The sequence below is a fragment of the Anas acuta genome, chromosome 2 (assembly GCF_963932015.1).
Source record: "Anas acuta chromosome 2, bAnaAcu1.1, whole genome shotgun sequence".
Lineage (NCBI taxonomy): Eukaryota > Metazoa > Chordata > Aves > Anseriformes > Anatidae > Anas > Anas acuta.
Genome location: NC_088980.1, coordinates 45,153,671 through 45,172,451, shown reverse-complemented (window position 1 = coordinate 45,172,451; position 18,781 = coordinate 45,153,671). Strand labels below are relative to the sequence as shown.

At 39.2% G+C, this 18,781-nt stretch overlaps 1 protein-coding gene across 2 annotated transcripts in view; it reads left to right on the top strand.

The window, feature by feature from the left end:
- Nucleotides 1-4,690: 4,690 nt before the first annotated feature.
- CPNE4 (copine 4) overlaps nucleotides 4,691-18,781 on the top strand; it is a 253,617-nt gene continuing 239,526 nt past the window's right edge. Inside the window, exon 1 of one of the 2 annotated variants that reach the window (XM_068674544.1) lies at nucleotides 4,691-4,838. The gene's annotated coding sequence lies outside the window, so the exon portion shown is untranslated. Of the gene's footprint in view, nucleotides 4,839-14,795; nucleotides 14,844-18,781 lie in introns of those variants that run through there. The other variant, XM_068674543.1, reaches the window with a different exon arrangement.

The following is an 18,781-nucleotide window of genomic DNA, read 5'->3' as shown; positions in this document are numbered from 1 at the left end:
TATCTTTTTTTTTTAAATCTCCACAGAAATACAGTTAGTAAGAACACAACCTAAAGGGGTCATTGGCTGCTTAGCTTCAATAACATTCAGCAGTAGCAAGCCTCCACTCATCATTTTCACACACACACAAAAAAAAAAAAAAAAAAAAAAAGTCAAGAAGAAAATGCCTGATGGTGGATAAAGGAGAAAAAGATTAGTGACATTAACGATGGAGAGCGAATGTATTAAATATTAATGGATGACATTTATGCTCTCCTAATTAAGTAAGAGGTTTGCTTGGTCTAACAGCACTTATTCAGAAATACACTGGTTTACCACCGTGAATCATCTTAAGACACACAAGCAAGGTAAATGGCTCATCTTGATGCTGACAAAGCCTATCTTGTGAGGTTTTAGTATCCTAACTGGCAATACTCACAGAAAATGAAGCAGCTCTTTTGAACTCTGGATGAACTCTTTCTCTTTTTTCATAGGGGTACAGTTTGCCCGTCATCTGTTGTGAACACATCTAAGGATATATTTCTCATAGTTTGTTATAAAAAATTCTCCTATTATCATCAAAATTTGAAATACTTTACCTAACTTCTGCCACCATGTAGAATTTCTCCTTCACGTTTTTTAATGCCAAAATCTTGCCAGATGAGTTCAGTGAAGGACCAGGTATTTTTACCACATCTACTTTTGGCTCATATCACATTACAGTAACGTTCCCTGAAGAAATAGCTGGTGGAAGACTCCAATCCTTTGTTCTGCTTTGTTGCTCTTCTACTTTTTGACATTAAATTACTCAGGCAAGATGTTTCATTTGAATATCTATGGTATAAATTACCAGTGTTGTTCTTCCCTAGCATTTGCTTGACAAATTAATTACCAATACAGTTTTGTGCAGCCTGTGCATTTGCAAGGCTGTGTAAGGTGGCAGCTGAGGGTTCAGCTTGTGTAAATTAATTATAGGTGCAATTGACCTTGTGTGAAAGTGGCTGTGGCACACATAAGATTAAGAACCATTGTGTTAGGCTGTCAGTGGGAAGCACCTGCTCTTTTTCATTCTGATTCAGTCAGTGTAATGAGTGGGATTGTTTCTAATGAGAGTCTGTGGTATCTCACTCTGGAAAGTGGGAGAGCAAGGGAGGGGGATTAATTTGGAAAGTGACTGTACCTCAGGTGCATCCATTACCTGATGCAGATGTGTCGAGGAGACTATGATCCAGCTTTGTTCCCAAAGGGTGTGGAGTAAATGGCGTTGTGGGGATGTTAAGAGTGGCTTAACTCATCTGCTGTGGAGGATAGCAGTGCTACAGGGAGCTATGCTAATTTTCCACTTACAGGTAACATGCATTGTTTGGTGGTACGGTACCCATGAAGCCTTCTAAGCTCCCCTGACATACCTGTGATGTAGGAAGAAGGAGTCTTCTGATCAATGAAAATCAGGCAAGCAGAGGACAAAATGTAGCTAAACATTGGCCTCAGTTCAGAGACATCTGCTTAGCAACCCTCATGTGCCTCAAATTGTCCAGATACTTCTGTACTTTCCTGAATTATGACTATCATTTGCCTCCTTACTTCTCAAAAAGAGTTTGGAAATCATTACGTATATACTTTGCCTTCTGTTCTGTTTTTTTTTTTGGCTTGGGACAGGCAAAAGTTTTCAAGGATTTTTTTTTTTTTTCTTGCAGATTTCATCATCTTCTGCTTATACCTCACCTGAAAGAATAATCTATGAGATCACTTGCTTGCTACAGGAAGGATTATTCACCTTTGGATAATTATGGTTTCAGGTAGGGAATAAAAACAGGATCAGACACTTCACAAAGAATAAGTAGCTTATAAAATTTCAGGTGTCCTTGGCAAAAACACATACCTAGTACTTAAAAAACAAATCAAAAAAAATCTGAGCGTAGCAATGCCTTCTAAGTGTTACCTGGGGCAGAATTACAAATACAACCATCAAAATGATAGCATGCATAAGCTTTTACAAGGAGACCTGAAACGCTGAACACTGCTGAGGCAAAGTGCCAGTGGCATGCTGAGGTGGGGTGATGCTTTATAGAAAACTTTGGAAAATTCTCTAGACAGGACTTGATTTCTACCTGCATCAGCGTAAATTGCAATACGTTTCCTGGAGACAACATCAAGGGTTCGTGCTGAGATGAGAAGTGAGAAATATCTTCATATACAAAGAGCCCAACACATTTTTATTTTTTTTATTCTTCCTTACCAGACTGAAAATGCCTGAGGTCTCTTCTCACCTTGGGGAATTTTATTTTTAAAATTTTCCTTCTGGCTTCCATTTTCTGGTCAAATGAACATCATTACCCCAGTGTGACAAGGCTGAATGTGGTGGGACTCACATTGATATAGTTGCAGAGAACTGCCAGGGCTGAAAGTCACCTCTGGAGGATTTTCATCCAACCCTTTGCTCAAAACAGTTCCAATCCCACAACCTCTCACTGTATCAGTGTTTGACCATTCCCACAGTAAAATAAATAAATAAATAAATAAATAATGATAAAAAAAAGGAAATTTCCTCAATTCTAGTTTGTGGTTATTGATTCTCCACCTACTTTTTAACTGAAGAGTCTCACTCTCTTTTCTACACTTCCCATCAGGTATCTCCAAGGCTTCTCAAGGTTAGACAAACCAAGCTCTCTCAGGCATCTGTCAGACATCACGTGTTTATCCTCATCTTTGATGTTTTAAATAGTGATACTGCTGCCCACTTTCTGCCAAGCCCTGAGGGCACTGCTAGTTCTAACTCTCACTGCCCAGCCACTCCAGCCCACCTGCCCATCCCTGCCATCCTGGAGGTGCTCAATGCCTTTTCTGCTCCTGGTTGGGGCAGTGGGATGGGCTCTGGCTGGTGAGATCCTGCCCTGATGGACCCCTCAGAAAGCCCCTGCTGCTCTAAGCCTCCCAAGGGAGCTCCTTCCCCTGCAAGGTCCTGATACATCTCATCTTCTGCTCATCATCATCTTCCAGGTTTCCATTAATTTCCTCCTCTTCCCAGTAACAGTTTCTCAGACTTTTCCCCATGGACCTGCATGTGCTAGGGACAAATCACAGCCACTGGTGGGATGTACTGATGTCCTTTGCTGCCATAAAGCAAAACCTTGTGTATAACACTGAGGCAGGGTGTGCTGTTGACCTGACTGAATGCTAAACCTCCTTTCCCTCTTTGCTGACCAGATTCAGTGCAGGGAGTGAATCAGTAGCTGCCTCCAGCTGAGGCAGTCCCTGTGCATGACTGATGATAACCTGAAGGGCCCAGACCCAGCTCACAGGCACTGCCCTTTCTGCCTCTCTCTTCCCTCTTAATTTTCAACAGGGGAATTCATTGTTGCTGCTTTCTGATGTGGATGAGGGATATGCCAGAGGAGGAAACAAATGGATACTGTTACCTCATTTTATATAGATTATAACTAACTGATGCTAAAATGCTGTATGAACACCAGAAGTCTTTTCTTGCTTCAACGAGTGAGCCTAAAGGTAAGAATCTTCATATTATATTAGAGTCCTCCCTCACTGGAGTAAACAGAAATTTTCCTTTGACTGTTTCCATTCAACACTCATGAAAGCAGCTAGAATTTTGCTGTTGAATTAGATGGGTCCAGAATTAAATATTTATACTGCACAAAGCTGCTCTGAATGTGGTTGTTTCAGAGATTTCTGAAGAGCTACCAAAGGGCAGCTTGAACTGCTGTGGGACTGTATGAACTGAGTAATATTCAACAACAAATGAAGTCATCATGGTAATGAAAAACCAGATGAGAGGAAAAATGCACTCGTTCTCAGAAATTCAGCACAAAACTAAAGAAGAATTAAATTATTTGATGTATGTGAGCAGTGCACTGTGCCTAGCTCTTCCAGAGCTCTTTCATTTAATACCTCCTTCATATTAGTGCTTTAGAATTAGTTTATATTCCACAGGGTCAATCATCAGCATTTCAAGTTCAGTAACAACAGTTTAACTCAGGAACACATTTATCATCCTTCAGCTCTGTAATTGTTTAGATACAAAAGTACAGGAAAAAAGGATGGCTTTTATTATTATTTTTTTCACAAAACTTGATCGAGAGTAGTTTACACTGAGTCTTTAGAAGTCCATATGCATTTAGGCAGCATAATGCTGCTGAGGTGTACAAATACAAAAAAGTTTTCCCCACCAGGGGCAAATCATTGCATGTGTTTGTAACTGACTTTCCTGGTCACCTGATGATAGCTGCTAGATTGCTGATGTGTGTCAGTTCACCTGTAGCTAACGCCCTTGAAAAGCACTCTCAGAGAGAAGCCTTGTAGAGCTATATTGCTGTTTTACCTGCCTTTCTGTTACCTCCAAATGATATTTGGTAATGCATGAATATATGGAGGATTTTTTTTTTACTGTGAGGTTGGTGAGGCACTGGCACAGGCTGCCTAGAGAAGCTGTGGATGCCCCATCCCTCGAAGTGTTCAAGGCCAGGCTGGATGGGGCTTTGGGCATCCTGGTCCCGTGGGAGGTGCCCCTGCCTATGGCAGGGGGTTGGAATTAGATGATCTTTATGGTCCCTTCCAACCCAAACCTATGATCCTATGAAGCTTATCTTCTGCCCTGTAGATGATGGGTACAGCATGCCTAGGTCCTTAAGCAATGAGATATTGCCTGTTTTAGTCAGGGCGTTAGCAAGCATTAATTGGTCTGAACAGCCACACCTGGGGTCCCTACCCACATCCTCTGCCCTTGGGCCCTAGAGCCCCATTTCAGCTCAGCCCACCACCTTCAATTCTCATCCTGAGCTGTGTTGTAGATGCGTTTGTTTTTTTGCTGTGTCTTCTGGCTGGACCTTTGTCATCTGCTGTGGGTAGGTTGTCTTTTGACTGAGCACCTTAGTTGTATGTTGCAGCCTTGTCTCCTTTTGCTTCTGCCTGGAGTCGTTGCTTGGACACCAGACCTCATTCATTGCTTGATGTATAGCTGGTTATTGAAGGACTCTGTGTCTGTCTGCTGTGTTTGTGTCCTGCATGACTGTGCCTGGTTAGCCAGAACACAGCCTTCACTGGGGTCGCCTTTGACATCTGGTTCCATTTTCACACCCCTTGCTGCTCTCTGATGCTTCTGGGGAATTTATGATTAAAATTAGGCTAAATACTCCTTAGATTGCTTCTTGTACCTTGTTCATAGCGTTGTGGGACTGGTTCCCCTGGTCGTTTATTACTGTTCTGATTGGAGAGAATGCTCATAAACTAGAGTGGATCCATAGCTGATCCCATATGAATGTATGCTGGTTCTTGTCCCACATGTGTTCATGCATTGTTTTCAGACTCTTAACATTTGCAAAGAATTAAGTCCGATACAAATTTTCATAGACAAAGAAGAAAAATTGAAAATCAAATGAAAACTGTATTGTGGTTTACATGCAGTGTAGCAAAGAGATAAATGGCTTATTTTAATAATATGTATTATATTACTTGACTGAAATATTAATATGAATATTCAGAAACAATATTCTTAGCTCACATTTATTTAACACTAAATTCAGTCAGAATGCTGGGGTAGGTGTCTGTCAGGTTTTACATGCTAAGCACATACGAATTCTGTGAAGTTTGGCGCTAATGGTGTTCATTTACTGTGTTGCTGATTATTCTTTTTTTCTTTTTTCTTTTCTTTTTTTCAAAGAAGCTAATGGTTTGTGTGATTTGGTGCTTTTTCCAGTTAGATGGGTTGTTAAATCATAATTTTCTCTTCCCAATATGTGGAAAGCCAAAAACTTTGGGAATTCCAGATTTAGTTTAGCAAGAACACAAAAACCTACTAGGCGTGCACTGCTGATTTATAACAATTACTTTGAGTGAATTCTGATTAAACAAAATCCAAAAATCCCAGTAAAGCAAGGAACAAATGGTTCACAAGGCTGTGTGTGTTCAGAGAGGGTAGGTGGCAATGGGTCAACCAAACACCCATCAGAGATTGAGTTATTCTTCAAAATGAGCTTGGAAATAAATAAGGTAGGGGGTGTTACATTTCTTGCATGTAAGTAAATCTTGTTTTTTATACAATCTGGACATCAGGTTTGTTCAAGGGAAGAAATACTGCTGGATTCTTATATGAAAGGCAACATCAGAAATAAGTGTGCCCTTAAAAATCAAAAAGCATTTTGTACCTGAAACAGAATGTGCTTTATTTGAATTTATAAACAAGAAATGAAAGGTACAAGGAAATGACTTTGAATATTTAGAAGAAACTTGTTTTTTTTTCCTGTTGTCCTTCTTTGAGAGGTTGTCATTTCTCTGTCCACATCTGAATCTGAAAATCATATATTTATGTACATACAGTAATATATGTATGTTACATACTGTTACAGCAGTACTGTGAAATATTCATAGAATATCCTGAACTGGAAGGGAGTTACAAGTATCATCAAATCCAATACCTGAGTCTGTACAGGACCACCCAAAAATCAGATCGCATGTCCGATAGCAGTGTCCAAATGCTTTTTGAACTCCCACAGGGTTGGTGCTGTGACCACTTCCCTGGGGAGAACGTCCAGCATCCAACCCTGTAAATGAAGAACTTTTTCCTAACATCCAGATTGAACCTCCCCTGTCACAGCTTCGTGCTGTTCCCTCGGGTCCTGTCACTGTCACCAGAGAGAAGGGATCGATGCCTGACCCTCTGCTTCCCCTTTTGAGTAAAACATAGATTGCCATGAGGCTTCCCTTCAATCTCCTCTTGTCTAGGCTGAACAAACCAAGCAATTTCAGCTGCTACGAGTACATCTTGCGCTCTAGACCCTTTACCATCTTTGTAGCACTCCTTTGAATGCTCTTCAGTAGTTTTATAGTCCTTCTCATACTGTGGTGCCCAAAACTGCATTTAGTACCTCAAGGTGAGGCTGCACCAGTGCAGAGCAGAGTGGGACAATCACTTCCCTCTACTATGCTAGATATTCTTAGAGTTGGACTTAAGATCCTTATTCGCTATATTCTGGTGATGATAACTGGTCAGCATGAGATGTCTTCATTGTTTTGTTGTAGGTCTTCTGTCTTATCTCCTCTGGGGATTCTTCCTTTTGGAGACACATGACAGTAAAGATTGATTATCCTAACCTGAGTCATTCAGTGTTTGATGTGTTTGGTATAGGGTTCATTTCTATCTACTCTTTCTCAGGTTTGCTTGGTGGAGTACGAGGATTCAAATACCCTTTTTATGATTGGTCTTCATTCTTTTAAGAGCATGCAGCGATGCACTTCTAGTTTAACATAAACTCTAGTCCTTCTCCATTTGAGGAAAGGAGGTGCTCAGGAAGTTGGCAAAGTGAGAAGAAGGGTACTTTATATCTTTTTCTGTCTTGCGGTGGTTTCACTAATCAATGAAATTTACTGAACTACTTTTGAGGGTTTTCAATCGAAGTTACCAAAATTCATTTAAAAAAAATCAGATTATATAACATGTAAGTTTATTTTTAAGCATGATAACCACTTGAAAAATATTTTTGTAAATGATCATGAAAAAACAAATTGTGTTTATTATACTTGAGTAAGCAATGCACTTTTGAGGAAAATCATTTATTTAAAGGAAAAAAAAAAGCTTGGCTAGATGAGATAAGCCATTTCCTTAAAATAACTAGATGATGCCTTTTTCCAAGCACTCAGTGCTGTGTATTGACCAGGCAATGGAGATCTTGATGGTTGCTCATGGCTATTTTAATTGTAGCCTCTTTAGAAAACTGAACCTCGTTCTTTTGGGAGAATCACATGAGATTTTATGGTATTTTCCTGATAAGATCTGTGCTTCACGAAGAGCTACATGTAGAGTAACAGACCAAAATCTTTTGGCATATGTAAGCAATACCAAATCAGCTGCCTCTTATTTTAATTTCGTAAATGAATTAATGAATAGACACTTTCAGAAACTTAATTTTCAGTAATTTGAACTGAATTTTTCAGAAACTTTAAACTGTTTAGGTAATTTAAATTTTCAGTGATTTTAAACTTTTTTTTCCTTTTTTTTTTTTTTATTAAATTGAGAAAGAACACTATTGAGCTTCAAGCAAGAGTAGGAGAGATCAATGAAACTCTGATGTCTTTATGGTAAAATAACTTATTTAAAATGTTAATTTATCTATCATCTTTACATGTTTTAATGCAGTATTTCTGTGAATGTCTATGATAGTCCCAGTCCCATTTAACTATGCCTCTGACCCTGAAGCCCACCTGGGCTTCATGTTAACTACACAGTCAAAGGAAGGAATTTTACTGTGTTTCACACAGTTTTCTTTAATCATTTTTTTTTCTGAAAGCAGTATGGGGTACTGCCACTGGATATTTTTAGCAATGTGGCCAGTTGCCAGTAATGATAAGCTATCAGCAAAGAAAAGGCTGGGAGGTTTTAGCATTTGGTAAGAGTCAGTACTGAGAGGATGTAATAACATTGGTGTGTCAGGACGCAGATAGGGAGTTGTAGCCAGGACCAAATCTTTCTGTTCTCTACTGCTGTCTGAGACATCTTAATTCCCCCCTTGCTTTCTGTGTGATGAATTAACTATACAGTCCACGGTCAACTGGAAGAAGTCTGTGCAGTGACTAGAACAACTCGTCCTCATTAACTCCCATTGAATTGCTGACAATTCTTTCTGAAGCAATTTTGTAACTAAATTTTTAGGTTTAATCCTTGAAGTTGTCAAACTTGGGTGGCCAGGAGCAGGTATTAAGAGCTGGTGGCTGCATCAACATCAACATGCCTGACACTGTACTGAAGCTACAAAGTTCCTCAGCAGTAACCCACAGGGTGTCTGCATGAATCCTGAATTTGGGTAACAACCTCCAATGAGGCTGCATTTGAGGGAAGCAATGTAGGAGAAACCCTCCTGCAGGTGTTTTCTGCACTAACACAGTTGATATAAGAAGCCCCAACTCCATCTTTATCTTGGGAGTTTCTCTGAGCTCTAAAAGTTTGACCTAAGTGGAAGCCAATACTGCTGTTAGCATACTGCACAGGAGGCCACTTGTTTCCACAAATAATTAGTTTCTCAACTGATATCTTCAATTACATTTTATTTCTGAGGATTTGTAACTTAGTATTTCAAAAAGGTAGTTAGAGAGCTTGTTCTTTTCCGAATTAAGTTGTCTGTACCTGATCTTGTTTCTCTTATTAAATTCTATTTAGCAATTTTGAAATTGCTGTTGCTGGGAATGCAATGAATGTAAGTACTTTGAGACTTTCCTTTTGAGATGTTTTCATATTTTGGACAGAGCACGTAGTTGCTAACATACAAATGTGGGAGAATGCTGTGGTTTTGTCAGTGCATACTTCTAGCTCACCATTTTCACTTTCACCTTCAGGTTCACTTTTGTCGTGTTAGCCAACCTGTCAAGATAGTTTTGTGTGATGATAAAGTAGTATGTTAAAGGAATTGTCAGCTCATCCCCTGGACATAATAAAACAATATTTTACCATGAAAATTCAAACAGTGAGGGGTTCAAAAGGAGCCAGAACAGGAAGTCATTATATATTCCCATATACACGGGCCCCTGTAGTATGCTCTTTTGGCCAGCTTCCACGAATGTTGAGGTCAGAAGCAGGAGTTGTGGTGTGGATGTCATAGGAATGGAATATAGTCTGCATTATCCAATCTCTTCAAAAGTGGTTCTTGACAGGATGAAGCTGTTAAGGACATTCCTATAAGGAAGATGTGTGATGTATAGCCCTTTCCACCCACTTTATGTATGTTTTTCTGTAAGTATCAATAACAAATCATTCATTTTATTTTTGAGCTGATATGGCTAAGAACTAATGTTCTGGAGAAGTTTAAGCTGCATCTTCTATATTGCTGGGATGCTATTAAGCTGTCATGGATAACTACAGGATGTCACATAGCATTTATATTTTACTCACTGGCTTTGTATGTTAGTATATTTCATATTGTGAATTCTTTTACCTGTCACAGTTCAAAGCTTTGATTCAAATAAATATTTAGGAGCTGAGGTGCTTTGTCTTAAACTTTTTCAAACACAATTGGTTAGAAATAAACCTTGATAAACTTCTTGGATTTCATTCAGCAAGGACTGTCTTGAGGAGAACCTTTTAATATTTCAATCTTTCATCCTGTGTGAAACAAGTACAAATTTAAGTATAAGTTTAGTTCACCACCAAGTTTGAAGCAAAGCTTAGTTTCACTGGTTAATACTGATGTATATAGATTTTCATGGGAAATGAAAAATTTTCATTTAAAAGTAAAAATTTCACTTTTAAAGGTAAAAATCATGGAGTTTTCTGCTTCATTTCATTACTTAAAAAGTGAAAAAGGAAGCAAAGTTGATTTTATTTCTGGTATAATTATAATATAATTGAATTCAGTAGAACCATATTGATTACAAGGTGGCAGAGTTTAAGTTAGTGTCTTGCTTCAACAAAAAAAAGATAAATTCCAATACTACTAATTTCAGTGAAAAGAAAGTGCTCTGAAGCTTGTACTTTTTTTTTTTTTTTTTTTTTTGGTGGGGGGGGGAAGCTTTGGAGGGCATATGAAATGTCCAATACAATTAGTTTGACTTCTGAATATGAAAAATCCTGAAATAATACCTCCCAAACAGCATAACTGCAAATTCCAAACATAAAAACTAGTAAGTACGCAGACTTTTTTCTTTCAGTGTTTCACTTTCTTTCTTGAGGCAAGAACCAGTTGAGGTCTTGGTGGGAAGACTTAGGGTAGAAAGTCTCCTGAGATTACGTTGCATTGAAAGAGGATTTATCGGAGTACATTGTTTGCCTGTTTCAGAGCCCTAGTAAGGGCTTTCACTGAGACAGCTTCACAAAGTTTAATGTATTTAATAAGGTGACATATAACAGATTTGGAGTTGCCATTGATAAATACACTTCCTGCAGTGGTGTCATATATGATAATAGTGCTAGCAAAATGCTATCCTGGGTATTCCTCACTAAAGGATGAAGGTGCAGAGCTTACAAAAAAGGTGTCCTTGTCTTGGAGGAGAAAGGGCACAGCCCCATAGGGCACAACCCCTATGTTTCTAGTTTCTTTCCCTTCACCCCTTTTTTCCCCTCACTCTAACTTCATCTTTTTTTTTTGTACTTTTTTTTTTTTTTTTTTCCCCTCTTCTGTATTTACTCTAACTCCTAAGACTATTATCCTAACCTTATCTGTTCCCTTTCTGGGGTGATGTCTAACATGAATTAGGTGAAGAATCATCATATATAGTCATATCTGTTTAGCATGTACTTCTTTGAGCTCATTATCATATTCATTGAACTTTAATATTAATTTTATGCGTAATGGAGCAAAAGGTTTCACTTGGGCATTGTGGCCCTCAAGATTCTGTTCTGCTGTCAGAATGGGGTTGCCCCACCAATACAAGACTCTTTCCTTTAGCAACCTCTCATACCAAGTTTGTGAACCTCTATCCACAAAGTTTGTGTAAGAGATAAATAGGAAGAAGCTGCTCAATTCCCTTTTGCAAAAGGCTGGTGCTTATCACTGACACTAACACGTCTGACTGTTCTCCATTGATCATATGCAAACACTTGAAGAAGGACCCAGTGTCCAAAGAGATCTTGGACTTTCATGTTTTGCTCATCATCAAGCACTATCCACAACCGGGGAATATATGTTTGTTTTTTCTTCCCTACCTTTATGAGAATGGTACAGGGGATTCTTCATCCACATCAAGTTTTCTTCAAAAGTTTATGTCTAAAACATATGTCTAAAGGTGTTGTGGAGGCTGAAATACTTTGCCTGTGAGATTTTGCAATGTGATTAACAGCATGGATATATCTTCTCTGCTTTTGTGATGATGACAGGTGAGACTTCTCTAAGCAGAAGAATTGTAAAATCAGTCCCTCACATTTTGAGGAGCACTAACTTAATCTTTAAAACAAACACCTGCAAATAGAAGTATAGGACAGGAGAAATAAATATTAGGTCAGAGGCAAGCATCTTTTGCCAGTAATCTGTCCCGAACACCCAACGTTTTTCAAACGTAGATTTTGCTCAGACAAGGAGAAGTTCAGATTTGTTTTCTTATAAAGTTGTGGGAGGTAGAGACCATACTAAAGTGATTCACTGATCAATGCAAGATGGTCCACAGACGTAGTGGTGGACAAATGTGTTTGGTTCTGCAGCTCAGTGTGGAATATGTGGTTTGTAAGCCGATAGGAGCACCCCGACAAGGAACGGGTTAGGGTTAAGATGGAGGGTGGTGTTAGAGGACTGAATAAAGGAAATACCTATCTTGTAAATACTGGATTGTGGTTTCCATGAGTCACTGTTACATAAGGAACCTGAGTAACATCAATGTCTCACAGTCAGAGGAAAATAGAGCTGAGAGTAGGTGTTAATATAGAAAGCAAGAGTAAAGGATGTGAGTTGTTTGTGAATACTGAAAGCCTATGAAGAGAGGATGAGACTTAGTATTTACATAGGACTGTGTCGATTGTTTAGTTTACTGATGGTCAGGATCATTTCAGTGGATTTAAAACAAAGCTTAAGGTTGCACGAGACAGAAGCAAAACGTAGTTTATTGACAAGACTATTGGATTCAGTAGAATTAAGACAAGTCTGGTATTTTCAGGGAAAAATGTATCTCCTTTTGTTGTCTCTGCTCAAATTAATTCTAACACAAAAAAAGTTGGGTTAGAAAGAAGGTGCTGGCAAACCAGGCAGCTTACATAGACCCAGTATGAGTAATATGGATGGAAATACCACCTCTCATCACAACTTGGCAATGCTGGAGGATGTGGCCATAAAATTGTGGGCTTCTCCTTCCTCTAAGCCTAAACCAAATGTTTTTTCCATGGGACTTGTAATCACATGTGCACAGGGAAAAGGGCAGCCTTGTCTTTGATACAATTCCAGTAAAGTAACTGGGTATATCTGGTGTAAATTTGGTTCTTTCTGTCCTGGAAGCAATATGCTTCCAGCATAGGAAGAGAGTAATTTCGCTTGCTCCATTTATGATCTAATAATAGTTATATTTTTGACTTAGTCATGTTGCACGAGAAATGTTTGTTGCACGTGAAAACCTATCCAGATTGAATTTGATAGTTATCCAGTATGAATTTGATTTTTATTTGCTTTTTCATCTGTCCAGATATCTAAGAATGGATGCTAGAAACAGTTATAGAGCTGCAATACCATCAGATACATTCCATAAAAACAAATGCTTCTGTAATAGAAATTTTACTTCAGTACAACTAAAAAAGAAATGTTTTGCATGCATGGGTATTTATGGGGTGATATAGAAAGCAAGCAGTGCTGGGAATTTGATGGTAGACTACTGAAAGAAATTGAGTTTTCACTCACTCAAAAATGGTAAGGTATTTTGGGAATGTCAGGCAGAAGTACTTTACCCCTTAAAATGATGTGATGCAGCTTATCCCCTGGCAGAAAAAGAATGAACAAAGCACTTTGAGTAGATGCTGACTGCTGGTGGCAACTTCAGGGAAAAATATGGTTCATCACTGCTGAGCACTTGTCTTTTTGACTTCAGTGAGTAATTAAGTTGCAGTGGCCCTTTTAGTGAGTCTGAGCTAGGCGCAAGAGACTCCATGTCCAAAATCCAATAGTGTGTGGTCTCTTGTTTCCTCACTAATCCTATAAGATGCAGTGGGTTGAATGGATGATCTAATAAGAGAATATAACTGCAGTCAGCTTACTCTTCTACAGAAATTAATAATGAAAATTCCCTAAAATAGAGAGAAACTAATTTATAAAGGAATAATAAGATAAAATAGAGTAGAAAGTTGCTTTATTAGAAAATCAGATTTTGTAAGCAATTGTGCTAAATATCAAGTGTAGCCACTGCAGCAGGTGCATGTGATTGAGTCTTGTGTCTGCTCCCTCTAGTAACCACATTGATAGGAATTGCCCTGGGAATTTGGTTTCATGCAGTGAATCATTCAGAAATTTGGAGTGCAGAATCATTTAAAAGTGAAAATACACCTGAGATTTTCTCACTCGCCAAGCAAGTTTATAAAATACGTGTGCGTATATATAAACTACCACATACATGTAAGTAAAAACTGCATTTGTAGAAGGAAAGAGAAGGTAACATTGAACTGCAGAAGCTGGTTATTGGGTCAGTTACTGTTTTTCTGTGTAGCCATATTACACTCAGTGGAGTATTGTCACACTCCTGTCATGAAAGGCTACACATGGAGCATATTTTGCAAGTTATGGAAATGATTAAATACCTCTTTCTCACAACATTTTCACCAACCCTTCTCTCTCTGCAATGAGAACATCCCTTCTCCTCCTACCAGTGTTTCATTTTCACCTTGTCCCAGGACTTTGTCCTCCATGCCTTGTCCAGCTCGTCTTCTTTCACTCCTTTCAGCCCCTTTGAACCTCTGATGTTTTGAGATTGCCTAACAACCAAAAGGGGGCATTAAATACAAACTACATGTCATTCTATAAGGATGACCTGCAGCTTCACTGCGGCTTCTTCACCTGCTGCTTTGGCAGCAATATTGGTGCTCTCTAGCAGCTGGCAGCTTACCATACTGCAGCTCTCTGCAAGACAAATCAGGGGCCAAGGCTCCTCAGCTGTTTTGAAAAAGTGATGGATTAATTTCCCTGGAAGGAAGTTGAGCTAGTGTTGTGCCACTGCCAGTACCAACACTTACTGAAGTATTAGGAACTTGGCAATTTACTGCTAGTAAACTTTGTGAAATCTTATGTTGGTGGAGATATCAAAGTTTTTTCAGGGAAGCTTGCATCTATAGTCATGTGCTTCTTTGGTGCATGCAACTCTTTTTTTTTTTTTTTTTCTCCTCTTTCCACAGACATGCAGCTGGCAACTCCTGTGTGCACCTGGATCAAGTGCTGTCCCTCTTGCTGAGGGAAAACAAAGCAGTAAGTGATTGCTTTCCTAATTTGTGAGTAGACCTGGGCGAGTAGTAGAGGCTTCTCTCATGTATAACACAGTTTAGGCCACATCTTGAGTGAGGAGCAGTGGTAGGATGAAAACAATTCACCTAACTCTCACTGAAAATCAATTTGACAAGCCTGTCTCAGTCACCTGTAACAAAGAGAAATGGACTTCAGTGAGTGTGGAGGCATCACTGGAATACTGGTGACATTTTCCAACAGTCCAAGACCCTTTTGGTGAGGTCTTTGACTGTTTTTTAACAGTGTGCAGCACACCAACTTTGATCTGAATGTAACAATAAGATTCATGACTGTGTATAGGCAGATTAATGACGACACTGGGCAGGCACTTGGTTGTTTGCTTTCTGGACTAGAAGACAGTCCTACAGTTCCTGTCTTTAAGGCAAGACCTCTGCCCTGGTAATCTGCTCTCCTGCAAGTTGGGTGAAAGTCTGTAACTCTAAGCACCAAGAAACTGAGAGAAAAGAGGAGTTGCTTGTGGCTGTTGACGATACTTGGTTGTCTTGTCATCTGTAGGACATGTTCTTATCTAAGATAGCCATAGATGACGTGTAGTTTAGCATGAATGCATTTTATGTGATAAGTCAGTTACAGGATTCCAATAGCTTAAGGTTTCATAGCTACAGGGATATCTTGGATTAATAACAGTTTATGTATAATACCAAGAGTCAAAACATACTCAAATTCTTGGATATTCTGATTAATTCTCTTGCTGTTCATTGCTTCTGAACAGTGGGTTTTCAGACAGATCACTATGTCAGGAAATTGCAATGTTGGTGTTTCAGGAAGTGTGTAACTGTGGGAGGTTTCTTTTGGGAGGTTTCTTATGAGGCCTGGTTGGTTGCTTGCTGTGAACATGGAACAATTTCTCATCTGGCTTCTGCTTCAGCTATCGTTTTTGTGTACGATGGGCTAAACTTATTCCTTCTCTAGCCCCAGCCAGTGGAGTGAGTTAGGATTAATTTGGAGCTGTATTTGAGCTCTCAAAGGAGCTAATCAGGATTAGAGCACCTTGCTGTGGGTTGTACTGCTCCGGAGGCTCATTCACAATCTGTCAGAATAGTGTTCTAGCAGCTTTTGTCCAGTCCTTGAGAATAGTGTTGGAGGGAAGCAGGACCATTTGTGGTACAAAAGCTCAGTTTTGTAGGCATTGGCCAGGCCAGGGCAATCTATGTGCTTTCTGTAGGTCATCATATACCTTGTCACTATCATAGTGCTGGACTTGAATCATTGCTATTACACTGAAGGGCTTTTATGCTATGGCCAGATCCTGCCAGTTTCAATTCCTTTCCTTTTACTGAAGGAACTAGATCTTTGGTCTGTCCAAGCTATTTTTCCCAGAGACACTGGCATCCATCTCATAGTGATGTGTTTTGGGGATTTTCTCATTTTTACTAAAAGTATGTCCAGTTTTATGTTTTCTTTCTTTACAGAACAAAGCACAGCTGAACTTAGCTCTCTATTACATCTGATTTTTAATCAGCAGAGGCAGGACAGCTATGAACATATTTAGCAAAATGTTAACTGCTGATAGAGAGAACACTATTAGGTCCAAGACCCTCCTTCTCCTCTATCTGGCTGAGAAGGGAGCTCCAGTCACAGATGGAAAAGCTTTATCCCTCTTATTTTTGTGTGTCTGTGTGAGGGATGGGCACAATCTTGTTCCTAATAAGTGTGTTTTCCTTCTTAGTTTATGTTAAGGTCTATAACATGAATCACAACATAGTCCTGGTGCCTGTTATACTCCTACTCTGTACACCTACAGCTAGCTCATGACAAACCAGCTTACAAATTACAGCTTTTCTCCGCTACTTTGTCACACTGATACTGGTATTAGAACAGTAACTTATTAGGCTGTTCTTTGTAATCCAATAACAACACTAATGAGGGAAGTGCATGAGATGTGATTGAAAGTGATCAAATCTGCCATTGATTTTGAGGATGTCAGGTAGAGGATAAAGGTGGTTGAGATACCAATTACATTCATAAAATCAACCATGAAAGATTTTCTTATAATGAAATGCTGAGGGAGGCCTATGACAGGGACTGTTAGGATGTTACTTTTCTTGTGTATGTAGTATAACTTCTGATATTTCCCAAAAACATCCCATTCAGGAGGAAAACACATCTAGCCCAGCATCCCTGTCTCCCTCTGTGGAAAGAGAAAACAGGCATATTGTGTGATCAAAAATAGCATCGCCTGACATCCTCTAAAAATATTCATCACACATCATTAGTTATTTTAAATAGCTGGCTAAAAGAAGAAAACATCTCCAACATATCTCAATCATGAAGTATTGACATATTAACGTTTTACATAAAAAAAACAGTTCCTCATCAGCAGAAAGTTATAATGAAGTTTCTAAGCATTCTTTAGCAATTTTGAACAATAGACTACAAAGATCCATTACTCTGTATTCTCAGAGGATACAGGTTTGGGAAATGCCCAGAGGAATTAAGTAGGTACTTGCTGCAAGGGAGGTACTTGCTGCATCACCTAGAAGATGCTGCTCGGTTATATAAGCTAAAAAGTTCTGTTAATGACACTTGATCAGACTACCACCAAGCAAAAAGCAGCACCGAAGGGAAAGGAAGACTACACAATCAATGGGATGCAATTCTGAACCTCAGGATCATCCTGCAGTACCTTTGTTTACTTAAAGAGTGTTTATTTTTGCTTTACTTTTTAGCATTTACACTGACGTAAACTGAGAAGTATGACAACGCTTGAGATTTAGCTTTCGTCTTGTTTTCCTGTGTTTTGGAGCCTGGAAGTGAGGCCTCCATAGGTATTACAACTGGGACAGGAGCATGCAATGAAGTGTGTTGCCTTTCCTTACTCTATTTGCCTTTCAGCATAGCTGACCAAACTATGAAATGTGGAAATCTGCTGCATTTTTCCATCAATGATGCAAATACTCCTTCTCTCTCAACTACTACTTGATGCAAAACAAGAGGGCACAGGGAACAAAGATCACTACAGAAATGTCTGCAGTTCATGGTACTGTTGGGGTACCAGCTTACTTATTAATGCTTCTTTGAAAAAAACCCTGACATATGTTTTAACCCTCAAATGGGGCGAAAACGCTTCCTTTGGAAAACTTTTCATTTTTGAGTTTCATAGAATGGCCTGGGTTGCAAGAGACCTTCAAGATCACGTAGTTCAGCACTCCCCCCCACCATTGGCATGAATGCTACCCACTAGATCAGGTTGCTCAGGGACACATCCAACACCTCCAGGGATGGGGCATCCACAACCTCCCTGGGAAATCTGTTACAGTGCCTCACCACCCTATGAATGAAGGATTTCCTTCTAACTTTTAATTTAGATCTCCCCTCAAGTAGTTTAAGACTATTCCCCCTTGTCCTGTAAATATCTGATTGACCAAAGATTTCCTGCAGTCGCCTTCCCTACATCCTCACTTTGCAAGTGGTCATGGTAATGGTCATTTTACTCTGAGAGGTTGTCAGCAAGGGTTACTTGTGGTCTGGTATGACTTATGGGGCAGGAGTACATCAAAAGGGGCTCTGTATGCAGCTTGGTCATCAGTTCCAGGAGTGCTAAAAATATCCTTCAGCACATATCTGACATTAGGGGACTTCTTAAGGCATCCATCTGATCTTCATTGCTCAGAAGACAAGCATGTTTTATTAGAATGTGACATGGGGTAAGGAATTCAAAGCTTTCATCCTGTTGAGCTTTTAATCTCCTTTATTGCAATTCTAAAATAATAGTTGATTTGAGTAGCATTGTATGTGGATGTTTCCTAATTTTTCTTCAGTTAAAAAATCTCAGCAGACAGATAACACATGCAGAGTGACCTCTGGTTTTCTTTAGCTACACAGTATGAAATGGTAATGTTTTTTCAGGACTCATTACAATAAGTATCTCTTTTGGAGAC